Source organism: Rhipicephalus microplus, chromosome 2 (genome assembly GCF_043290135.1).
Source record: "Rhipicephalus microplus isolate Deutch F79 chromosome 2, USDA_Rmic, whole genome shotgun sequence".
Classification (NCBI taxonomy): Eukaryota; Metazoa; Arthropoda; class Arachnida; order Ixodida; family Ixodidae; genus Rhipicephalus; species Rhipicephalus microplus.
The window spans coordinates 200,827,218-200,850,236 of record NC_134701.1 but is presented as its reverse complement, the minus strand read 5'-3'; the positions used below and the strand labels follow the sequence as shown (position 1 = coordinate 200,850,236).

Sequence of the window (23,019 nt, the reverse complement as noted above, 5' to 3'; positions counted from 1 at the left end):
GGAGGAAGCGAAGACAAGGACACTTGCTCTGTTCTCCTCCACTACTTTTTGCGGTTTGGGGAGAGCGTGCAAAAGTGTAGAAGTGCTTTGCGTTTGTGCACACACCCTCTTGAAGGACGTTTTCATGCCTAATCAATTCCGCAAGGAACACGAATACGCAATTAACTAATCACTCTCGCCACTGTCAAGCTGGAGCCCCCGAAGCATCGCGTGTCAACCTGTGCGCCGTGGCACAATCGGACGCGCAGGGTCGTAGACTTGGCAGCTTGCGGAGCACATAAATTCTACTTCTCGGAACTTACAAGAATGCGCGACTTCATGCGTCATCACGTGCGTAAGTATCATCCTAGAATGCAAGCATGTTTACCTTATATGCGCTGCGGTCTGTGCGCTGTCCGAGCCGATTATTGATATGTGTTGCTGTATCATGGCGTGTCGCAATACGGTGGTGGTTACGTAAAAGTAACTATATACGCACATCTGTTAGAAGGCCCAGAAGGCACAAATCGCGCATTTGCTGCATAAGATACACCGAGTTCCGAGAAATCGATTTAATTTGGTCGGCAAAGACGCCCGTCATAGATTGTTGCCGTGTGCGTCACAACATTAGTTTTGTATACAGCAATGAGCATTGCAGCCTGAAATAGTCTATCTATCTTGCGTCTAATGGTGCGACAGTGCGTTTATCGCTGAAATAACAAGGTCGCGTCCTTGGCACACTTTCTATTGCTAGGGGCGCCAGTATGCGGCTTGAATATGATGAACCACTTTAGAATAGCTTATATATGCAAATTGTTTGTCCACTAGTTGCTCGAGCACATGCGTCATATGCTGATTTCTCGATTACACTCGTTAAAGCTCGTAAACAGCGTACATGCTCACCTTATGACAGTGTTACGAGCTGTACTAATAGACTACGTAATACCTGCCAAGCACCACGCACTTAACATTATATGTAATAATATGTGGGGTTTTCTGTCCCAAAACTGCAATTTGATTATTACAGGCACCGTAATACGAGGGCTCCACTTCCCTTCTTTTGTGTTTTGTGAATTAGTGCGCTACCGAACGATGGACTCGCTTGCTGTATTCCCTGCTGAACGGTTGTGTCGCCCGCGATCTTCGGCGCCACCGCAGCTTTCGCCGATCAGTGCCTCTGAATCCTTCAAACGTGTCCCCCATTTTTTCCATCTCTTCTCTTTTCTTTCTCTTGCTCCTGTGCGGTGAGTACTCTGTCACTTTTATCCTTCTGCGCAGTGTTGCCAGTTACGCCGGCACAAATCAGGCGCTTTTTTTTTCTCCTTTTCTCAAGGAGCCAACACCACTACTACAACGATGAATAGGTTTCTTTGCCCCGCCGCGGTGGCCTAGTGGCTAAGGTACTCGGCTGCTGACCCGCAGGGCGCGGGTTCGAATCCCGGCTGCGGCGGCTGCATTTCCGATGGAAGCGGTGTTGTAGGCCCGTGTACTCAGATTTGGGTGCACCTAAAATAATATCAGGTGGTCGAAATCCACGGAGCTCTCCACTACGGCGTCTCTCATAATCATATCGTGGTTTTCGGACGTTAAACCCTACATATCAGTCATCAATCAATCGATCAACGATGAATAGGTTCCGACTCGTGTAGTATAGGACTTTTCAGTCCTATACTAAACTTCTCCCTTTCTTTCTCTGAAAGGCCTTATGCCTAGTTCACACTGAAACATCCGCCTTTTACAGCGACCGAAATTCTCCTGCCGCCGAAACGCAGCGTCGTTCGCACTGGACGCGCCCCGCGCCGCCGAATATGCCATCTACCACGAGGCGAACGCGGGATGGATGCGCTGTCACCCGGTTGTTGTCGCGGCTCGCGAACGCTACTACGCTATCCGGTGGTGTACACTTCGACGATTCTCGTACGCAAGAAGCAAGAAAAGACAGTACTGCTTACTTTGCCAGCAAGTGGCTGTCTTGTAATGCACGAAGCGCAGAAAAACCACCGACGCCAGCGGCGTTGGTGGGTTCATTTCGCTCTGCAAGACCGCAACAAGCTCGGTCACGCCAACAGCAAGATCGGTCACCTCTTCCACAAAACACGGACGCGAAGTAGGCACAGAGTTGTTTAAACTCCCATTGGTTTCAACATGCAGTTACGTGCACTGCGGCATAACAAGTGAGTAGGGCTTGGCCGCCATTTTTCGAAATTCCTTGACTAGCGCTCCTATTGGTCCGCGGTAACCGATTTGGCGGCAGACGCCGCAAAAATCGGTCCGAGAGCGATCGGCTCGGAGAGGGTCCTTTCGGCGGATCTCGCCGCCGCCGAACCGGATTTGGAGCACTTTTGGCGGCCGGAATGCTCAGTGTGAACGCGGCCATAGAAGAGCAAGTTTTGTGTGGGTAGAAGTTCCACAAGCATTCGAAGGACATCATTTTATTTCAGAATTGACTAGCAGCTGTATGTACCATATATCTCGGGACTTACGCGATGGGCGTTAATGTTCTTGCGTGAGATATCTTGAGTGACGGGATAAAGATATGGTGCTAACGAGCGGATTATCGAATTTAGACAGGCGCGCTCCAGAAGGTTGTTGTTGTTTCAAAACATGCAGGGCCCTTTGCAAATGACGCAAATACAGCTCGATGCGTTTAGCGTGGCGGATTTTTCTTTTTTTTTTTTGCACATACAACCTCATGGACGTTATGCCCGGTTTCTCTACTAGTGACAATAAATGACTAGCATTTCTTGTTAAATTCGAACCACTCTATAAAATATATCCTCCATATTTCGCAACAAGCCTCGACTCGAATTCCAGCCTTCACTTGGCCGAGCTCCGCACAGCACCACTGGTCGATTGAAAATGATGCCACGTTTCTCAAGAATTACGGCAAAATATTGCTGATGTGCAGTGATTCATTCTGCTTAAAGAGACAGCGATCCCATCAAATTTTTCAAGTCAAGGTGAAGCATTCAGTTCAGGGTCGTTCTAGAATGCGGGGGCTTTTCTTTCACTCTGAGCTTTTAGAAGCGAAAAAAGGGAAGTTTATTGTACACTTAACTTGTACGTACACAAACAAAACATCGAAAACAAGTAAAGACGCTGTATACATCTTACAAATGAGCACCAAAATCTAATTGATCATAGGGTATCCAAATGTTACAAGGGAAAGAAAAATTAAAAAGAATCAAGTTAATCACATTTCACAGGATAACACTTATGCATGCGTACTTGAGTGGGCGCATGACTAGTGCGGGACAACGGGAAACTTCAGCTGTCGCTCTCTTACTTTCAAGAAACGTGTGTGCCATCGTCGAAGGAAAGCCTCTTCGCCGTGCGTTTCCAGTTGCTGATCTAGGTTATTTCACACAATGTGCCGAATTTTCCGTAGTGCGGGATAGGCTTCTATGCGGCTTGGGCCGTACTTCCACTAAACAGCGTTGCCGCCACAGTACGTACAAGGTTATTGTAAAGACCAGTCTTTCAAACAGCCCACGTTCTATTCCCATGCGCGCCGTGCGAAAGCCAAAGAGGCGTTGTACCATGTGCCAGACGCCCCTCGCCACCGAGCACTAAAACAGAGCATGTTGGGCCGTCTCTTTTTTGCCGCTGTTTGGGCAGCGGTGATTTGGAACGGCTCCCCAATGTGCTAACCGGTCACGCGTAGGCGATGCCCTCCATCTTCTCAACCAATCAAGTGCGCGCACCTGGTTAGGTACGCGATTGCAACGACATCGTTTCCATTTTCTCGTGCAGGATGCTGTTTCTTCCTCTTTGCTCAGTTTGCTACTTGTCACCATTTTACTTACTTCTTGCAATGAAACATCTTCTAGACTGCATGACCCTATTGATTTCACTGTTCGTTTTAAGCCACTGGCAACTCTGTAAAACTTGAGCGGAATTTCTGCTCGTGGTCCGATGTACGGATTGGCCGTGAAAGTACCTTTTAGTGTACTGCTCCAGTACATCATGAGCCTTTACTCGGGGTAGTTGCTGTCATCAAACAGCTTCTGTGTTGTTTTTGCAGCCAGCACTCTCGTGAACGTTGATATATCTGGGAGGCTCAAGCCTCCACGGTTTGTGGGAAGCTGTAAAAATTTCCTCCGCACCTTTGGTTTTCCTCCCCAGAGGAAGGTCCCCGCCATAGAGGCGAGGTGTCCTGTAACGCGGTGAGGTAGCAAGGCGATGTGTGCTATGTCAAACGCAAAAGCGCATGCCTGTGTCTTGATGACTGTTGCTTTTGCCGTTAGTGACAGGTTAAAATGAGTGGCTGCTGCTATAACATCGGTAGATCTCCTAAGCACGTCGTCCCAGATCTTTTCTGATACATCTCCTTCCTCAAAGTAAACGCCTAACACCTTAACAGCTTGAACGTATTCTAAGTCTCCTGGCAATAGTTCTCTGAAGCCTCCAAAGCGCAATGCCTTACATTGACGCGCGCGCGCGCTGGACACAACGACGCTACGTTAGCAAATCGCAAGCACTCTATAGTCTGACGCTAGGCGCGACGAGCGTCCGGCAGCACGGCCTGACGGCAACCGGCACAAAATGCGACATGCTACATTTTGCTACGAAGCGATGCGTTAACCAGACAACACTGCCTCTCTCTCTTTTCGTGACTGAGAGACGCCGGACACGCTGAAACGCGCATGCATCAATGCAACGCAGCGTGGTGCGCGCCTGCGAGTTTAGGGCAGGACCGGCACCTGGCGTGGCAACGCCGGTTTGACGCGACGAAGTGAACGCCGGCGAACACGGGCACCGTGTCACGTCGAAATGTATTGATGCCTTGACTGTGGCATGCAATCATATTCTCACATAACACGCATGTCATGATTATCAGGTTTGCACCAGTCACATACCTTCGTCATCCATTGGCGTCACGTAATTCCAAATCAGGCATATGTGAAGCTAGCGAAACGGCCGTGAGCGCATCTTCAGTGTGACATGTAGTCATGTTATTACATCACACGAATGTCGGGATTATCATGTTTGGATGGGTCATTTACCGATGTCGTCCGTTTGCGTCGCGTAGTACCGAAATTGGTACATGCGAAGCTAGCGAAACGGCCGTGAGCGCATCATGAGGCTTGCATGTAGCCATGTTGTTACATGACACGCATCTCATGCGTATCATGTTTGCACCAGTATCATACCTTAGTCATCTATTCAGGTCCCGTAATACCGAATTTGGTATAAATGAAGCTAGTGAAACCGCCGCCAGCGCATCATAAGAGTGGCATGTAGTCATGTTGTTACGTGACACGCATCTCATGATTATCATATTTGCACCACTCACATACATTCGTCATCCATTCACGTACAGTAATACCAAACTTTGTATATGCGACGCTAGCGAAATGGCCGACAGCGTATCATGAGCATGGCTTGTGGTCATGTTGTTACATGACACGCATATCATGATTTTCATGGTATGACTAGTCAAATATGTTCTTCATAAAGTCATGTTATGCCACACCAAGTTTGGTATTGATACCATTGTTGAAACGGGCAGGAGAGGTAAAAGTCGTAGGCGGCTAGATTAGATAGATAGATAGATAGATAGATAGATAGATAGATAGATAGATAGATAGATAGATAGATAGATAGATAGATAGATAGATAGATAGATAGATAGATAGATAGATAGATAGATAGATAGATAGATAGATAGATAGATAGATAGATAGATAGATAGATAGATAGATAGATAGATAGATAGATAGATAGATAGATAGATAGATAGATAGATAGATAGATAGATATGCTCAAAGTCGCCGAAGTTCGCTAAGAAATGCATTTAATATACAATGCAACAGATTGACTGTTCATGTACGTCCGTCCTTCTCTCTGTCTGTCGATCCTGAACGGTGCAGTATATGTGCACTAAGCAAGTCGCTTGTTGGCCCGTACTCAAATATACCCTATGGGATATTGGTTCTGCTGCGTTATTTCTGTCGTCCTTTTGTTTCATTACCAGCCACAAAGGTGATTTCATATCGTGAGCTCAGTTTTTTATTTAGTGCTTGCAGAGAAAATGTTTATGGACTTTGTATATGTGGTCGTGCGGTGTATGACTTTCCGCCTTATTATTTTATTGTAGGCTCACTGCGAGGGCACGAGCTTCCAGCAAAGCAGGCAAGACGGTCTGAATAAATTAAGGCAGACGCTGTTTGGATGCTGTGTGCAATAGAATCTGACCAGGAAAAACCTTCCTTTGTCCCTTGTTGCTCTCCTGCTCCTGCTTTTCTCCTAGCCTAATATATAGGCTTGTGGGGGAGGGTTGGCGTAGTATTTGACTGAGTGTTCTACTATTCTCTGGCAATGCTCACTACTTGTAAGGTTTTTGAGCAATCCATTATATATATATATATATATATATATATATATATATATATATATATATATATATATATATATATATATATATATATATATATATATATATATATATATATATATATATATATATATATATATATATATATATATATATATATATATATATATATATATATATATATATATATGCCCCGCCACGGTGGTCTAGTGGCTAAGGTACTGGAGGCGGAAATGTTGTAGGCCCGTGTGCTCAGATTTGGGTGCACGTTAAAGAACCCCGGGTGGTCTAAATTTCCGGAGCCCTCCACTACGGCGTCTCTCATAACCATTTAGTGGTTTTGGGACGTTAAACCCCACATATCAATATATATATATATATATATATATATATATATATATCAATATATATATATATATATATATATATATATATATATATATATATATATATATATATATATATATATATATATATATATATATATATTGATATGTATATATATATATATATAGAAACCCACACTGGCTTCAATGTAAATGAGCGACAGCTGAAAACCAATTGTAAGCAACCATGATTAAAGTTGTCACCACCCTAAAACACGGAGACGCACGCACATCAAGGCTCCATAGCCTGTCCAGAGTCGCAGCGCCACGAAGCGTTGCTCTGGCTCCCTATACGCCAGTACCAAGTAGAACATCAGACACCAGCCTTTATGGTTAACTTCCCTGCCTTTTTCTTCATACTTATCTATCTATCTATCTATCTATCTATCTATCTATCTATCTATCTATCTATCTATTTATCTATCTATATAGCTATCTATCTATCTATCTATCTATCCAACTATCTATCTATCTATCTAAGTATGTATATATCTCTGTTTGGCTTTGTCTAGATTTGTTCCTTCCAGAAGATTGGCAAATGATTGCTAAAACAGTTTTACGATATCACGGTGAAACCCAGAAGGGGTTCATTCGAGAACAGGACCAACTGTCCACGTTGCCTGTTTAGTAAGGAGGCAGCCTGCAAAGAGCTTGTGGCCCAAGCTAGGAGACACCACAAGTCAATTAGTATGTGAGTGAGGTACTATGCATAGGTGAATTTGCAGTTCGTAGAAAACATCAAGCAGAGTAAAACATTTGTGAAGTGCATCAACCATGTTTTAGAACACTACTTAATCGAAGCGATTGATGGTGCATGTGATTTGCGTTACAATGTGGCCTCGGACGAGACATTTAATTATGACACGTAGCTGCAATAATGAGCTTCGTTTCGTGATTTCTCAAGTGGTGCCGGCATCTTGTGACGCTAAGTGATGTGTGACGGGGCCTCTAAATTTTTCCTGGTTTGAGACAAAGATGCTGTCAGTCATGCATAATATTGATACGAATGACGTCAATTCTAGGTTTCCGGTTTCCTCATCTACTACGTAAACGTCTTGCATCTACAAGTAAGGATGAAAATGGATGGTTATTTTGACAGCGGGCCAAGTACTATCTCATAATGGAGCAGTTGAGTGTGCGCGATGGAAGTTATAAACTATTTTGCTGCCTCCTCAAGCGCTCTGCACGCAATACCGCAGGAACAGAGATACATGCCGGCAACGATAACTAGATGCTACATGTCTCAGGTGTCTAAGCAGCATAAATAGCCGTAAGTAGTCAGAATATAATACCTCAGAATTCATCGTAAATGCCACAGGCGTGCGCAGCATCCCGCATTGTGGGTGACACCTTAGCTTAGCAGAAGCTTAAACTAAGAGCCGAGTTAGAAGAATAGAGCTCAAATTAAGCCGGGCTTTTACAGTCATGCTCTCAAGTTATCCTTATGCTGCTCAAATCGTGTGCCTTTCTTGGCAGATCAGGTCCAAGCCTTTCAACATCAGGTATGATTGGTGGTATTGGGGTTAGTGGTTGTGATCATGATGAGTGCTCCACTAAAGATCTCTCTCACAGTGCATTCCTAGAAGCTGCAGATTGCGCGTGTGCAATCTCTTGTGGGCAGGTTTAGGCAGGGTAATGCCTCAAGAGCTTGTAAGAAAATGGTTTAAATATAAACTCTTCTTCATCAAATAGTTGTCTGTTGCATTCCCAGTCGAGAAGTGCGCCACAACGTTCTGGCGGTCACATTTTGATGGGGGCGAAATCGTAGAGTGCCATGTATGACAGGTTGTAGAGTGCCAGGTAGAGGCACCGCTCTTGCCATACACTCGCAGGCACGCGCCGCGCAGCGTTGCTTTGACGCAGGCGCGTTTCAGCGCGTCCGGCGTCCCTCCGTCACGAAAAAAAGGGAGACGCAGTGTTGTCTAGGTAACGCATCGGCACGAAATGCAGCATGTCAGATTTCGCGCCAGTTGCCGTAGGGCTGCGCAAACGGACGCTGGTCGCGCCTGGTGTCAGACTATAGAGTGCTCGCGTTTTCCTGACGTTGCGTCGCTGTGTCCAGCGTGTGTGCGCGTGCGTGAACGCTACATTGGAGTATATTGGGCCCTTCATGATGCGCTCGCGGCCGCTTCGCTATCTCCACATATATCAAGTTTGGTGTTACGTGACGTCAATGGATGACAAAAATATATTACTGGTGCAAAAATGGTAATCATGACACGCGTGTCAATTAAGAAAAGGGCAACATACCACGCTCTTAGCGTACTCGCAGCCATTTCGCTAGCTCCACATATACTAAACTTGGTATCACGTGACGTGAATGGATGACGAAGGTAAACGACTCATCCAAACATGATAATCATGACACGAAAGTTCTGTATGGCATCATTTACCACCACCTCGTAACATTGTGCTGATTTTAGAGTGACATATCAATTTTTTCTGTTCGTTCTTGGCATATCATCGATTCGCACTATACGTGCGATCTGCCTTTTTTTTTGTTAGAAATCACACAAGTATGAATGCTGAAAATTGAGCAATATTGGTGGGCACTGCGGATGGGGCAGCCGTTTTGGGTATCGTTCGGTGTCGTTTGGAAATCGTCAGGACGGACAAATGGACAAATGTTCAGAAAGAAAGAAAGAAAGAAAGAAAGAAAGAAAGAAAGAAAGAAAGAAAGAAAGAAAGAAAGAAAGAAAGAAAGAAAGAAAGAAAGAAAGAAAGAAAGAAAGAAAGAAAGAAAGAAAGAAAGAAAGAAAGAAAGAAAGAAAGAAAGAAAGAAAGAAAGAAAGAAAGACCAAAATTTTGGCGTCGAAGGTCCCAGAGAAAGACTATCGTCTTTAAAGAACTGATCTGAAACGGCATGGCATAAACGGGCTCAGAAGACGAGCTGGAGCTCCATTCAAGGTATCCGATATGCAATGCCTAGAACAAAAAGAAAAAAAGTGCTGCCGGCAGTCCCCAATACCGTGCTTTTTTGTCAGGAGAGACCACTCACTCTACAAGACTAGTCATTGCCATTACGAAGCGATGAAAGATCGCACCAATGAAAGCACACGAAGGGTACCGCTTTTCTCGTAAAATATTGGTATAACGCTCATTTCGCTGCGATATGGACTTCTTTTACGAACTTATTCAAGCCAAAATGAAATGTTCCAATTTATGAAAGCCAAACTCAAAGTTTGCTTCCGAGTTTGCCTTGGTGGAACTGTGGCTGCGGTGTTCACTGCTGACCCGAAGGTCGAAGGTTTGATTCCGGTCGAAGCAGTCGCAATTCGATGGAGGCGGAATCGTAGAGGCCCGTGTACTGTGTGATGTCAGTGCACGTTGAAGAACACCCGATGGCCGAAATTTCGGGAGCCCTCCGGTAGCAACGGCGTCTCTCATAATAACCATCGCGTAGTTTTCACATGTAAAACCCAGGACATGATCTAAATCTGCTTCGTAATACTAACGATGTTTTTGCAGCAATATAAATTGCAGGTATTTTGGTAGCGTGAACAAACACACTGGGAAAATATTGTCGGCGCAGACCTGAGCATATAATCACTAGCAAAAAAAAACTGCGTTTTTTTTTTCAGTTTCACTTGAATTGGACTTAGCTCTTTTATATGCAAAAGATAAAGAAAAATAAAAGCCATTTCTTGTTCTAGCGTTACTCTCGCATATATTCTCAATAAGAACAAGATAGATTTGTGGGGTTTAACGTCCCAAAACCACCATATGATTATGAGAGACGCCGTAGTGGAGGGCTCCGAAAATTTCGACCACCTGGGGTTCTTTAACGTGCACCCAAATCTGAGCACACGGACCTACAACATTTCCGCCTCCATCGGAAATGCAGCCACCGCAGCTGGGATTCGAACCCGCGACCTGTGGGTCAGCAGCCGAGTACCTTAGCCACTAGACCACCACGGTGGGGTTCTCAATAAGAACAAAAGTAGTGATAAAAATAACAGCGAAATACGCACGCATGTGGCAATACACAGCCCGCAGACGTCACTGCATGACACGTACTGATGGACACGAAGTGGACACTAATTTCCATCTTTCACATTGTCGAAAGATTTACTGCTTTCCTCGTTTTCTTTCTTCTCGCGTCGATGGCGGGCGCGGTGTCAGGCGATTGCAGTTTCACGGCCACGCGTTACGTAAACCACACGAGCCACGCCACATCAAAGTTCGTCGGCGCATCCAGGCGTGGTTTGTGCAGCGTGCGAGCGGGTGCGCGCGTGATGAACCGCATGACGCGCGCGTGTGTGTGCGTGCTTTCGTACGTTTTGTGCAGTTCGACGCAACCACGTCGGCGAACACGCACAATCGCATCGCTTCGTAACACGCGCCATTTGACGGGCTCGCGGGGAAATCGTTTTCTCGTCGCCGTCTGCCTGCCATCAAGAACAAGGCTGCTTAAAGAAAGTCATTACTTCACGTGTTTGTGCCTCTATAGTTAGCCCAGACCGGATCCGGAGAGAACGCTCAGTGACGATTCAATCGTCCTGCTGTTAAGAAAATTTGTACGAAGCTGCTCCATGGTAATTAAACGAAAATGTTATTACCAATGCTTTATTATCTGCAGCATTACACGACAAAACCACGACAATATTACGAAGGACACCATAGTGGATTATGCCAGAAATTTTAACCATCTTGTGTTTTTTACGTCTACTAACATCGCGCTGTACAGCAGCCTCTACCACTTCGCTTCCACCGAAATGCGACTCCTGCGGCCAGTCTCTCAAACATAATTTTTGAGTCAGCAGCCAAGCCCCTTAATAACAACACCAGCGAGGTATAATTTGTTATTATGCTTTGTTCTTACATCACTTTCAACTATGTATATGTTTCTACTACTTACAGAATTACATGAACCATCTTGGCTCAAGAGCTGACGTTTCCCGCTGTTTATTTATAGCTTACATGAAGATAAGCAGGTTCCTACGGTGATAGCCCCACATTGCGCGAAGAGCATTACATAATTGTGTTCCTATAGCTTTGCTAAGGCACAAGACGCACTTTACCCCTCTGCATTCAAAAGTATACACGTCTACCGTCCATTTACTATGCAATCTTATTGTAATCTTATTATTTCGCGATCTCATTGTGCTTAGTCAATACGGTGGTTTAAACGCCATGGCGTCGTGTTATTAGCCACTAGTCTTTAGTATCATATCCCGGCCGAGCAGACGAGGACGTACCGATAAAAACACTCAAGTACCAATGCCGCCAAAAAATGCAGCGATGAAGACTCCGTCACAGATATCGACATCATTAATAGGCTGTCGGATAACTGCTGCAACAGGATAACTGCTGCAACGAGAGAAAACTGCTGCAACAGTTGCTTCAATTCAGGGTATGCCTTTCTAGATTTTCTAAAGTGAGTGAGACACCGATAACTCAACACCGAATAATCACTCGTGACGACCATGCACGACCTATCCACCAGGAACAGTATCGTGTCTTGCAAACAATTTGTTATGCTACGTGTAAGCAAACGTGTAACGATTTATTTATTGCCAGGATGTCCGTTGATTGGAGCCTCATTCCTAGATCTATGGCCACGACCAACGATCATGCACCGGCTTCGTTCTACACTAACATTGTATAATGGACAGAGAACAGCCTCTGCTTTGAGCTCTGTGAGTTTCCTAATTCTTTTGCCAAGATTTTTCAATAACCGACACACCTCGAAGAGGCATTCCCTCTTAGAATGGGGGATCAAAACCCCATCCAGCAACCGGGACCGGGCCGACCACATCATAGTGCGTCTGATGCAAGTTCTCACCCCGGCCCAAGCGGGGCCCACGATGACAATTCTGATGACTCCTCCGTTGAAGATATGGCTTCGGACAGCGACTACGTGGTCGTACCAAGCCGACGCCTGAAGAGGAAAATCAGCAGGACATCGCCCGCTAGCCGGCAAGCACAAACAAAGGCGAGTAGCATGCGGTCGTACACCATTTCGTATGTGCCGACATCGAAGACACACATCTTGAACTCTCTAAATAGGCAGAGCCTGACAGAGTACTTTGAGCTGATCGCTCCAGGGTAAGTCGTAGAAATACGCATAAATACCCGAAAGAACATACTGTCCGTGGAGGTCACTACGAAGGCCTAATGGACACGCTGAAAGCGATTGTTCGATTAGGAAATATTCCGGTTCGCACATTCTCCGCGTACGACGAAGAAACGACAACAGGAGTTATATATGATGTGGATGAGGAGTGTTTCAGTCGAAGACGTTACCCACACATGTAAAAGTTGGGTACGTGAGGCACTCGGTACGTCCTTACGTACCAAAACCTCTGCAATGTCATAAATGCATGAAATTTGGGCACGTTAGTGCAGTTTGCAAGAGTGCAGTAACCTGCAAGCATTGCGGTGGCCCTCATGATGGTGATAACTGCAATGCTGTGGCCAAATGCCCAAACTGCTCAGGCGCCCACGACGCAACATCAAAGGAATGTCCCAAAATGAGGAATGAAATTAGTATCCTGAAGAAGATGGTTCGAGACCCCTCCACTCACAGAGAAGCTGCAAGGGCTGTACGACGCCGTAAACATCGTTCGCGACATCGACGCAAACGAAGCAGCAGTGCTCATAGCTTATCGAATTCGACACACAAAACCGTGCCCTCACCACCTCCTAGCCTGCTTTTGTCGGCCAGAAAGGAGGATACAGATGCTCAAATGCCAATACAGTCCACGGAAGTACAATGTAACCAGTCATTGGCTCTCCCCACGTCGGAGACTCAGTGGCCTTCACTACCGTCAAGAGCTACGGTAGCGCCATCATCACATAGTGCCCCTACCTCCAATGAAGAAAACAAGAAGATGGACAACACAGATGTCAAGGCTATGCTTAAAAATTTGATGGGTTCGATGCGTAAGATTCTCAGCAGCCTAAACACTCCCGCTGCTAAGGTGGCTGTGCAGCTACTTGAGGTTTTGGAGCCTCTCCTACTGGTTCTTCAGTAAGTGAACATGGCACTGATGTTCGAAGAACGCATGCGCCAGTCGCTTGTTATGCAATGGAATGCTCGTGGCCTACGTGGCCGTCTGTCAGACTTCAGACAATGTGTTTTTAAATATCAATTTCCTGTTATCATTATATGTGAACCGAATATGGTTTCACCTTTTCGTATATCTGGATATATCGAGATTTGGTCCCGCAGTGATCAACGTACGAGCAAAGTTCTCGTTTGTATACGCCATGATTTGACATTCTTGAGACATGAAGTCGCATCGCATACCAGCAATGATTACGTGAGCCTGACTATAACACATAAAGAGCGAACATTCTCCGTAATAGGAGGATACATACACCCAAGCGCACAGATGGACTGCTTCCTCCTGGGGACCATTCTTCAAGCAGCACAAAGGCCACACATTGTGATCGGCGATTTTAATGCACATCATCCTCTCTGGGGTAGCACTACAACGAATCATCGCGGAAAGGATTTAGCCAATTTTATATACAACTATGGACTAAGCGTACTCAACGACGGATCACCTACATTTGTTCGTGGCACGTCTTACAGCAGCTGCCTCGACCTCTGTTTCGTTTCCAGAAACCTTCTGTCTTCCGCATGTTGGTGCACAGATTTGGACACTCGCGGCAGTGACCACCTTCCAACCTATGCTCAGTTCAGGTGGTTTCGCCACACGTACACACGCTACATCCGTCAAACCGACTGGACACTGTTCAAGGCATCTGTCAAGTCTGGCTGTGAGCACACGACTGATCCATCCGAGGTAGAAAACATCATTGCTTCTTCACTGCGTGACACAACCAAACACGTTAACCTACCGATGCAGAGATCAGCAGTTGACTCCCAATACGAGGCCCTTCGTGCAATCCGTCGCCGTGCCGAACGCCGATACAGACGAACGAAGTCACCTTCAGACCTTTCCGCCTGTCGTCGAGCTCAACGACATGTTCTTCGGCATCTTGACAAGATTGACAGGCAACGTTGGAGAAATTTCTGTGGATCTCTGGACCCCAGGCAACCTCTATCTAAGATCTGGCGGGTGGTACGAAGTTTGCAGACAACTTCCCAACAACATCAACCATTTCAAGCTGTTGCTCTACATCAGGGACGGACAGAAGTTGAGATAGCCAGTGACTACTGTAGCCTCATCGTGGACACCACTGATGATCTTGCCACTAATGAGCTTCTTACTACCATTGCGCCTCCATCGTCTGACGAGCGCCTTGATGTACGTTTTACAATACATGAGCTTGACGCTGCGATTTCTGCCTCCCGCCGATCATCGGCACCAGGACCTGACGGAATCACGTATGCTGCACTCAACCATCTTGATACAGAAGCACGACGTATCCTGTTATCTCATTATAACACCTCATGGGAGTCAGGAGAAGTCCCAGCTAACTGGAAATGCAGTCGCATTATTGCATTGCTCAAGCCGGGGAAGTGTCCTTATGCACTTTCCTCCTACAGACCAATCGCGTTAGCCAGCTGCGTCGGAAAAGTGATGGAAAGAATGGTACTGGCACGATTAGAGTGGCTTCTAGAGAGCAACAACTCTTTTCCTGCATTTATGAACGGCTTCAGAAGAGGCCGATCTGCCATTGATGGTGTGGTCGACTTGATCACCAGCGTTGAAGAGGAAAGAAGCCGACACAGACTAGTGGCGGCTGTCTTCTTAGACATTAAGGGTGCCTACGATAATGTGCTGCATAATGCGATCCTTGACGCACTGGAAGATTTCGACATCGGTGGATGACTGTACGCTTGGATTTTTAGCTACCTTAGGGACCGCACCATTTACATGACGACAAGTAACGGAGACACCGATCGATATAAGGTTCATCGTGGTGTTCCCCAAGGAGGAGTTCTCAGCCCGATCCTATTCAATGTCACAATGATCGGCCTAGCAGCAGAACTTCCCAGCACGGTGAAGATCACTGCATACGCTGATGACATATGCATATGGGCATCCGGAACTACTCGTCCGCAATTGCGAGCTCAACTACAGCGTGCAGTGACGATCACATACAAATATCTACGACGTCAGGGGCTCACTCTTTCAATCGACAAATGCGCAGTGCTTGCGTTCACGCGCAAGCATATGTCGCAATACCCGATATTTATTAATGGGACAGCCATACCTGCTGTAACGCACCACAAGTTCCCTGGGGTTGTCGTACACAGAGATCTATCGTGGACGAGGCATGTCGCCGTGCTTAAATCTAAATTGAAGAGCTTTGCTCTCATTCTTCGCCACGTAGGAGGAGCAAGATGGGGCCCATCAGAATCATCGCTACTTCAATTATACAATGCTCTATTTGTGGGATACATTCGATACAGCATGCCAGTGCTTTCCAATATGAGACCTAGTTGTGTGAAGACACTCGAGAGTGTTCAAGCTCAATGCTTACGAAGATGCTTGGGTCTACCACGCTGCACTTCAACAAATGGGACAATCGCAGAGGCTCGGGCTTGTCCCATCAGTGTATACATGCTCAGCGAGCCACTTAGAGTTCACCTACGATTACTGAGCAGACACAGACAGCACCCACTGTCAGTACTACCCGCCACTCACCCAGATTGCAGTTTCTCAAAAGTAATATTGCGGCATGAAAATATTATACCATCAAGGTTTTCTCCGCCAAATGTCCCTGCAGTGCCACCTTGGGTTCTGCCTAAACCACCTATCTCTTTTACGATACCTGGAATTACGAAGAAGTCGCTCATTTCTTCTGTTAGCCTCAGACAACTGACCCTATATCACATTTATACAACGTACAGTGATTCTCTGCACATGTACACCGACGGATCCACCACGCTAAACACGTCCGCGACAGCCTTTGTCATCCCAGACATGGATATCGCTCGACGATTCAAAGTGGACCATAAAACCACATCAACTGCCGCAGAGCTTGTCGCTATCCGAGAGGCAATAAGGTTTATTTCCGGAGAGCGACCTCGAGCCTGGACAATTTTCTGTGATGCCAAACCCGCTTTGCAAACCATTAATTGCATCATGAAGCAAGGTCCATAATACAGCTTGGCAATAGAAATAACAGAACTTATTCAGGTTGCTTCAACAAATGGCCATCTTATAACTTTCCAGTGGATTCCCGCTCATTGCGGCGTGATGGGAAACGAAGAGGCAGACGCTCAAGCTAAAAATGCCTTAAGCAGTGCCCCTGAAGTACGCATTGCGTTTTCACGAGCTGACACGAACGCCCTGCTTCGCTGCGTGATGCGCAGCTACACACTTCAGCACTGGACCAAACCGGAACGGCGACACCAGCGACTTCACAAATGGGACCCGGAAATGAGGTTCCGCATGCCTCCTAAATTGAAACGGCAACTCACAAGTATGATCCACCGCATTCGTCTTGGTGTAGCGTACACTAGACGTTACGCACATATCATCGGTCTCAGTGACACCGGTCCTAATTGTAAACACTGTGATGTGCCAGAAACACTTGAGCACATATTTTGTGTCTGCCCAGCATACGCACGTGAACGACAAACACTGATTTCTTCTACTGAACAATATTGCAGTAGGTCATTAACTGATGAGACCATGTTGGGCCCTTGGCCAGACACCAACAGTGCAACTGCGGTCACAAGAGCAGTTATTACCTTTTTAGAAACAACTTGATTATGTGCGCGGCAATAAAATGTGTCTCAGCTAGAAAGAACACTACATACTCACCTCTCTATCTCACCATCGTCATCCATTATTCTTTCTTTTCCTCTTTCCCTTCCCCCAGTGTACAGTAGCAGGCTAGAGCAAACTATCGCTCAGGCCGACCTCTCTGCCTTTCTGTAAATAAACATACTTCCTTCCTTTCTTCCTTGTATAATGAACCAATCAAACTTGAATTTTACTCTTCATGCGTACATACCTTTTGTATTTTAGGTAACATTGTATAAGTAATGATAATCATATTTCTTTTCTTCCTTCACTTCTTCAAATATACAAAATATCTCTCATACTGCCCCTACTGTGCAGCGCTGTACACGAGAGTATCACTGCGCAAAGAATTTTGCCACTCAGAGGCTGTGCAAAGTGGCTCGAGCAAATGGGAGCCATGAAATAATGGCTCCACTCTACGTGAAAGGTGACACATCCTTCTTACAATAAAACTTTCTCTCTATCTCTTATTTCAACTCCCCTCTATAATGTATTTGGCTCATAATGTATTAAAAATAAATAATAATCGCATAAGAAAGTAGTTCTTATTGTGACTTAGCGATCACAGTGCTCTGCCGACGAAGACGAGGTCGTGGGTTCAATTATCCGATACCAGTGACAAGGCTGTTTTGTGTATTGCCATCGCAATCTTGGATGTTTCACAATGCTGTGCTTAAGCTGCATTCGCGTCTGCAAACACCGCCTGTTTCCTTCTTTTCGTTTACATATTCAATCGTCTTTCTTGTTGAGATATGATCTACGGCTTACGATTGCGGAAACGACTTTTTTTTCGCTTCTTCACACTCGCATTCAATGATGATCATCAAACTTACTCTGAAGCGTGTTACGTAATATATATATATATATATATATATATATATATATATATATATATATATATATATATATATATATATATATATATATATATATATATATATATATATATATATATATATATAGGAAGAAAGCCTACGTGTGCGCGTCTTCCGGCTTCTACACGCAACCTTGGCATCCTCGGCCATATCGGATCCCAAATATTCGACACAGCTATCTCACAAACACGGTCGTTCCACAAACACAAGATGCTCCTAGGCTTTATCGACATCGTTACAATTTTCGTGACTTCGTTTGTGCACAAGTTGTCGATCGGAAATGATAAAGCAACGTGACACCCCTTCTAAATACGGTCGAGAGAACGTCGACATGCGAAAGCACACGCTTCGATCGAATAACGCCTCCAACGAGTTCCTTCGCATGCTCAAGTATAGAGGTGTATCTATTCGCACTCGTAGCTGCGTCGGCGATAGCATGCGACCGTCGGCGTTCCCGTGTCGACCTCCACTTCCTGCGGAACTCGTTTTCTTCGTGCCTCTTTTCGTGTCATTGACAGTGGCTTGATGTTGCGCAATGCGTTCATTTCCTCGACTCATGAGAGACCACGGCGTATCGAGGTGAGTAGAGCGAAACGAGAGGCCGAATTGCACAGAATCCGCACCGAGGGTGTTGCGGTGAGGGTGTTCAGCTGCTTACCTGAAAGTGGCAAGTTTGATCCCGGTTCCGGCGGTCGCATTTAAATGGAGGCAGAGTGCTAGATGCCCGTGTACTGTGCCATGTCAGCGCACATTTTCCGGAGCCCACCACTACGGCGTCTTTCGTGCAGAATCATGCCTCCGTTTCGGCACGTTAAACCTTAGATATTAATATTGTTTTGCTATATTTCACGGATGAATACGCCTGCAGAGTGAGAGTCCCGTCAGAATACTTCTTTACGCTTTAAAAAACGGGAATGAATCTAAGCGTGTAGGGAACGGTGGTTCAGCTCCACTGAGATGAAACTTGGGAAGGGGGCGTAGCAATCAGTGTATGCAGAGAGATTTTTTAATGAGGCACTAAGTAGATGCCAAGCCAGAAACCAAACATGCAGGTAATGGCGTTTCTGATCCACTAACATCGTCGGGAAACTGCGTCAGAATGCAGTTTACCCTATAAGATCTTTCTTCTTCCTCATGATACTCTTTGAGCCCACATGCCCAGTCTCAGATCCTTACCCTACAGGTCCAGTTCGCTGCGGCACGTATCAGAAAGGGGGCTCTAGCTCCACCAGCGTCGTCGACTATTTTTCGAGCTAACTGCTGCATTCTTCAATTTTAGTAGTCCTGTGGCGAGTAGTAGCATATAACCCGTTTCTGTGTCTAATACTTGCTTTTATAACGGACCGCGGCTGCATGACACACCATGAAGACATTAGACGTGGACAAGCCGAGACCCTATAGGATACTTCCCTTTTATAATGTTGCACAAAGATCTCAACTGAGGGCATTAACCCACTTATACAAAACTGCATGCTTCGCCCTTCCTCAGTTTTATAGACACCCGTCTATAGTGAATACATGACACGCCGACAAGTCGAGACGCTAAGAAGCTTGACTGTTCAATCCAGTGGGACCCAGCGGCACTGGAAATAAAGCTCAATAACCGCTGCAATAGAGGTACAAGCTCAATACCTTTTCATCGGAAGCTCTGGTTGTACGCTATGCAACAAAGTTGGGAACGTTAGACAACTGGACTGGGGTGCATTTTTGTTCTCGCCTAACCTCCCTATCTTTGGTACTTGGCGCTACAAAAAGACCTTAAGATGAAGTACCAGCTAGCTTGCATTGCCACACTCATGCAGTCTACCATTTTACGATAGCAGTGGTTTCTATTTTACTACCCTATTTCAGGCCCTGTACGGGCTGACACTTATTACAACCAGATAAATAAATCTCTAAAAATTTCAGCATGCAATGATTGTTCCCGCAATATCAAATAATATGGGGCTGTAGAAACTGTTATTCTCTGAAAGCACGCACTATCGTGGTGAGCCTGGGAAACACTTATTAAAACTTCTGGCAGCGCAAAACAGTAAACCATTACTTTCTGAGACTACAGGGTTCCTTCTCACCTGTACACAAGCGAAGTTCATCTGACACACTCCGTTCATAGAGATCGTTCTCCTACCGGCGCCCCGCCACGGTGGTCTAGTGGCTAAGGTACTCGGCTGCTGACCCGCAGGTCGCGGCTTCGAATCCCGGCTGTGGCGGCTGCATTTCCGATGGAGGCGGAAATGTTGTAGGCCCGTGTACTCAGATTTGAGTGCACGTTAAAGAACCCCAGGTGGTCAAAATTTCCGGAGCCCTCCACTACGGCGTCTCTCATAATCAAATGGCGGTTTTGGGACGTTAAACACCACATATTAATCAATCAATCTCCTACCGGCTCACGTGGGCAATGTTGCCAGTATTCGTCGTAAAATTAGATCGGAGGATAATGTCGATGCCCTTCGAACAAAATGCGCAAGTTCATACTTTGACGCAAATGAACATGTCATCGCTGGGTTACACCAGCTGTTTTATGTATTAAATCACATATGCGCTTGCTCGCACGCGAACGGATGGGCTCGCCGAAGAATATCAATTAAACTTGGTTGGGCAATCCGCATCCGCACGCGACGCCGCTTATCTTTGGCGAACTGCCACATACGAACGGTCCATGCACCAATGTCTCGCGAGGCCCATTAACCGAGTCGCAAGAAGTGATGCGCGCTGTACCTCGAGGCAGTTTGTTCGAGGGCACATTGGTGTCGCGATGACTGTTGCGTCTGAGCCGACGCGCGCCTGTGTGGCCAGTTTGCGTCAGTGGAGGCTGCTCCGCTGATGCAGCCGTTACACCGAGTCGATACAGCTTGTAATGGATACATGATTGATTGATATGTGGGGTTTAACGTCCCAAAACCACTATATGATTATGAGAGACGCCGTAGTTGAGGGCTCCGGAAATTTAGACCACCTGGGGTTCTTTAACGTGCACCCAAATCTGAGCACACGGGCCTACAACATTTCCGCCTCCATCGGAAATGCAGCCACCGCAGCCGGGATTCGAACCCACGCCCTGCGGGTTTGTAATGGATACAGGGCGCCGTACTGTGTTTTCTTGTTCAGCCCCGTCTCAGGCTTTGTTTTCGTAAGCAGTCTACGCTTCGCTTCTTCAATGAGCATTGTGAGCACGCGCGCCAGTGCTCGTTTCAGCTGAGCAGTGCATATAATATGGCAGCCTGACACGGTAAATGCCACGTTAGAGGAAAACTGAAGACAAACACTGTTCAACTTGTCTATTTCACAATACGAAATGATCGATACATGGCTACCTAAATAGTTCACACCAGTCGGGGCTGCCCCGCTGATGCGGCCGTTGCATCGAGTTGATGAATCTTGCAACGAAGCTGCGGTCCGTTTTGTGTATTATTGTTTAGCCCCGTTTCGGGCTTTGTTTCTTCATGCAGTCTGCGTTTGGTGAGCCACAAAACACCGAACAAGCAATAGTGATTGCGACATTACGTTGATGTTACCGCGAGAGAAAAATTACTGCCATGTACAGTGAATTTATGGATATATAGCTCCCGCACCAACTCTCGCTAATGTAATAAAGCTTGACAGCGTATGCTGAAGCCTAAGAGATTTTTTATGGGTAAGAATTACTGACGTTGTGCTTAAACAGAGTAGTAGACGTAGCATAGTATGTTTCAAGAGGTATTATTCATGCATTCAATTTGGACGGAATGCAAAAAAAATGCTTCGAAATCCGTCCCGTCACGCTTACATTAACCTGCCGAGGCTCCGGCATCAATCAAGAATGATAATGCGATCTTAATTCTCTGCTCTAATGACAGTTTTATATGTGTGACAAGAGAGTTCCCAGAGAATAGTTATCATTATCATTTGATTTAGCGTTTCACTTGAGCGCACATAGTTAGGTTAAAGGGGATGTATTGTAAGTGTTTGAAAGTAATGGACAAATGCTTTGTCCTATGGTTCGCTCTACTCCTATAGTTCTGTACAAGTCACTTTCGGTGAAGCGTTACAGTCCCTGACAAAGAGCGAGTGTTCTAACATTTCCAGGAGCTCGTTCAGCAGTAGGTGTTAAGCATGCGTGCACAGGGCCCATACAGACGGAATACCGTATAAAGCTGTGAATAGCTGTCAGTGAACGCCAGTGAGTTGAATTGAGAAGACGTCGGAATGAACGAATCAACCCGACCAGCCAATAAGTCGATTGAGTGTCATTATTTTGGTGATCTGCGTGTGAATGTGAAAATGTACACTCATTTCGCGCGCTGCCTCACCTCACACGTGGAGCCCTGCCGCATATGTTTGTCCTCCGGAAACTAAATTGTAAACGCGCATCAGAGTCGGACTGTGGCTTGATGATGACTCCTGATTTACCTAAATCATGTCCTAATTGCGGAAAAAGGCTGAAGGTTAAAGAAGTGCATTGCCAAACTAATTGGCCCACATAATTTGCCCACATAATCATATACATATAAGTCATTTTCTTCAATGTCACACCTTCCTCAAAAAGACAGACATCGGAGCTAAGTGGCAGTGCATAATTCAGTGCAGTAGCCAGAATGAGCACACGGACAACGACAGATCAAGACCTACCTCTTTTTCATGACTTGCTGTGTCTTTCTCTATTTAAGTTAAATCATTTTCGCTGTCGCGTGCTAATAGCGAAATGCCTAGAGCAAAAACCAGACAGAACGAGAATAACAACCAGCCCGCGTCTGAACCGTCTTGCCTCATTATCATGCTTGCTAGTTAGC

At 45.8% G+C, this 23,019-nt stretch overlaps 1 long non-coding RNA gene across 1 annotated transcript in view; it reads left to right on the top strand.

Moving 5' to 3' along the window:
• Positions 1-227: 227 nt before the first annotated feature.
• Positions 228-23,019, top strand: part of LOC142786993 (uncharacterized) — a 138,119-nt gene continuing 115,327 nt past the window's right edge. Inside the window, exon 1 of the long non-coding RNA XR_012889210.1 lies at positions 228-334. This is a non-coding gene — a long non-coding RNA (uncharacterized LOC142786993). The remainder of the gene's footprint in view (positions 335-23,019) is intronic.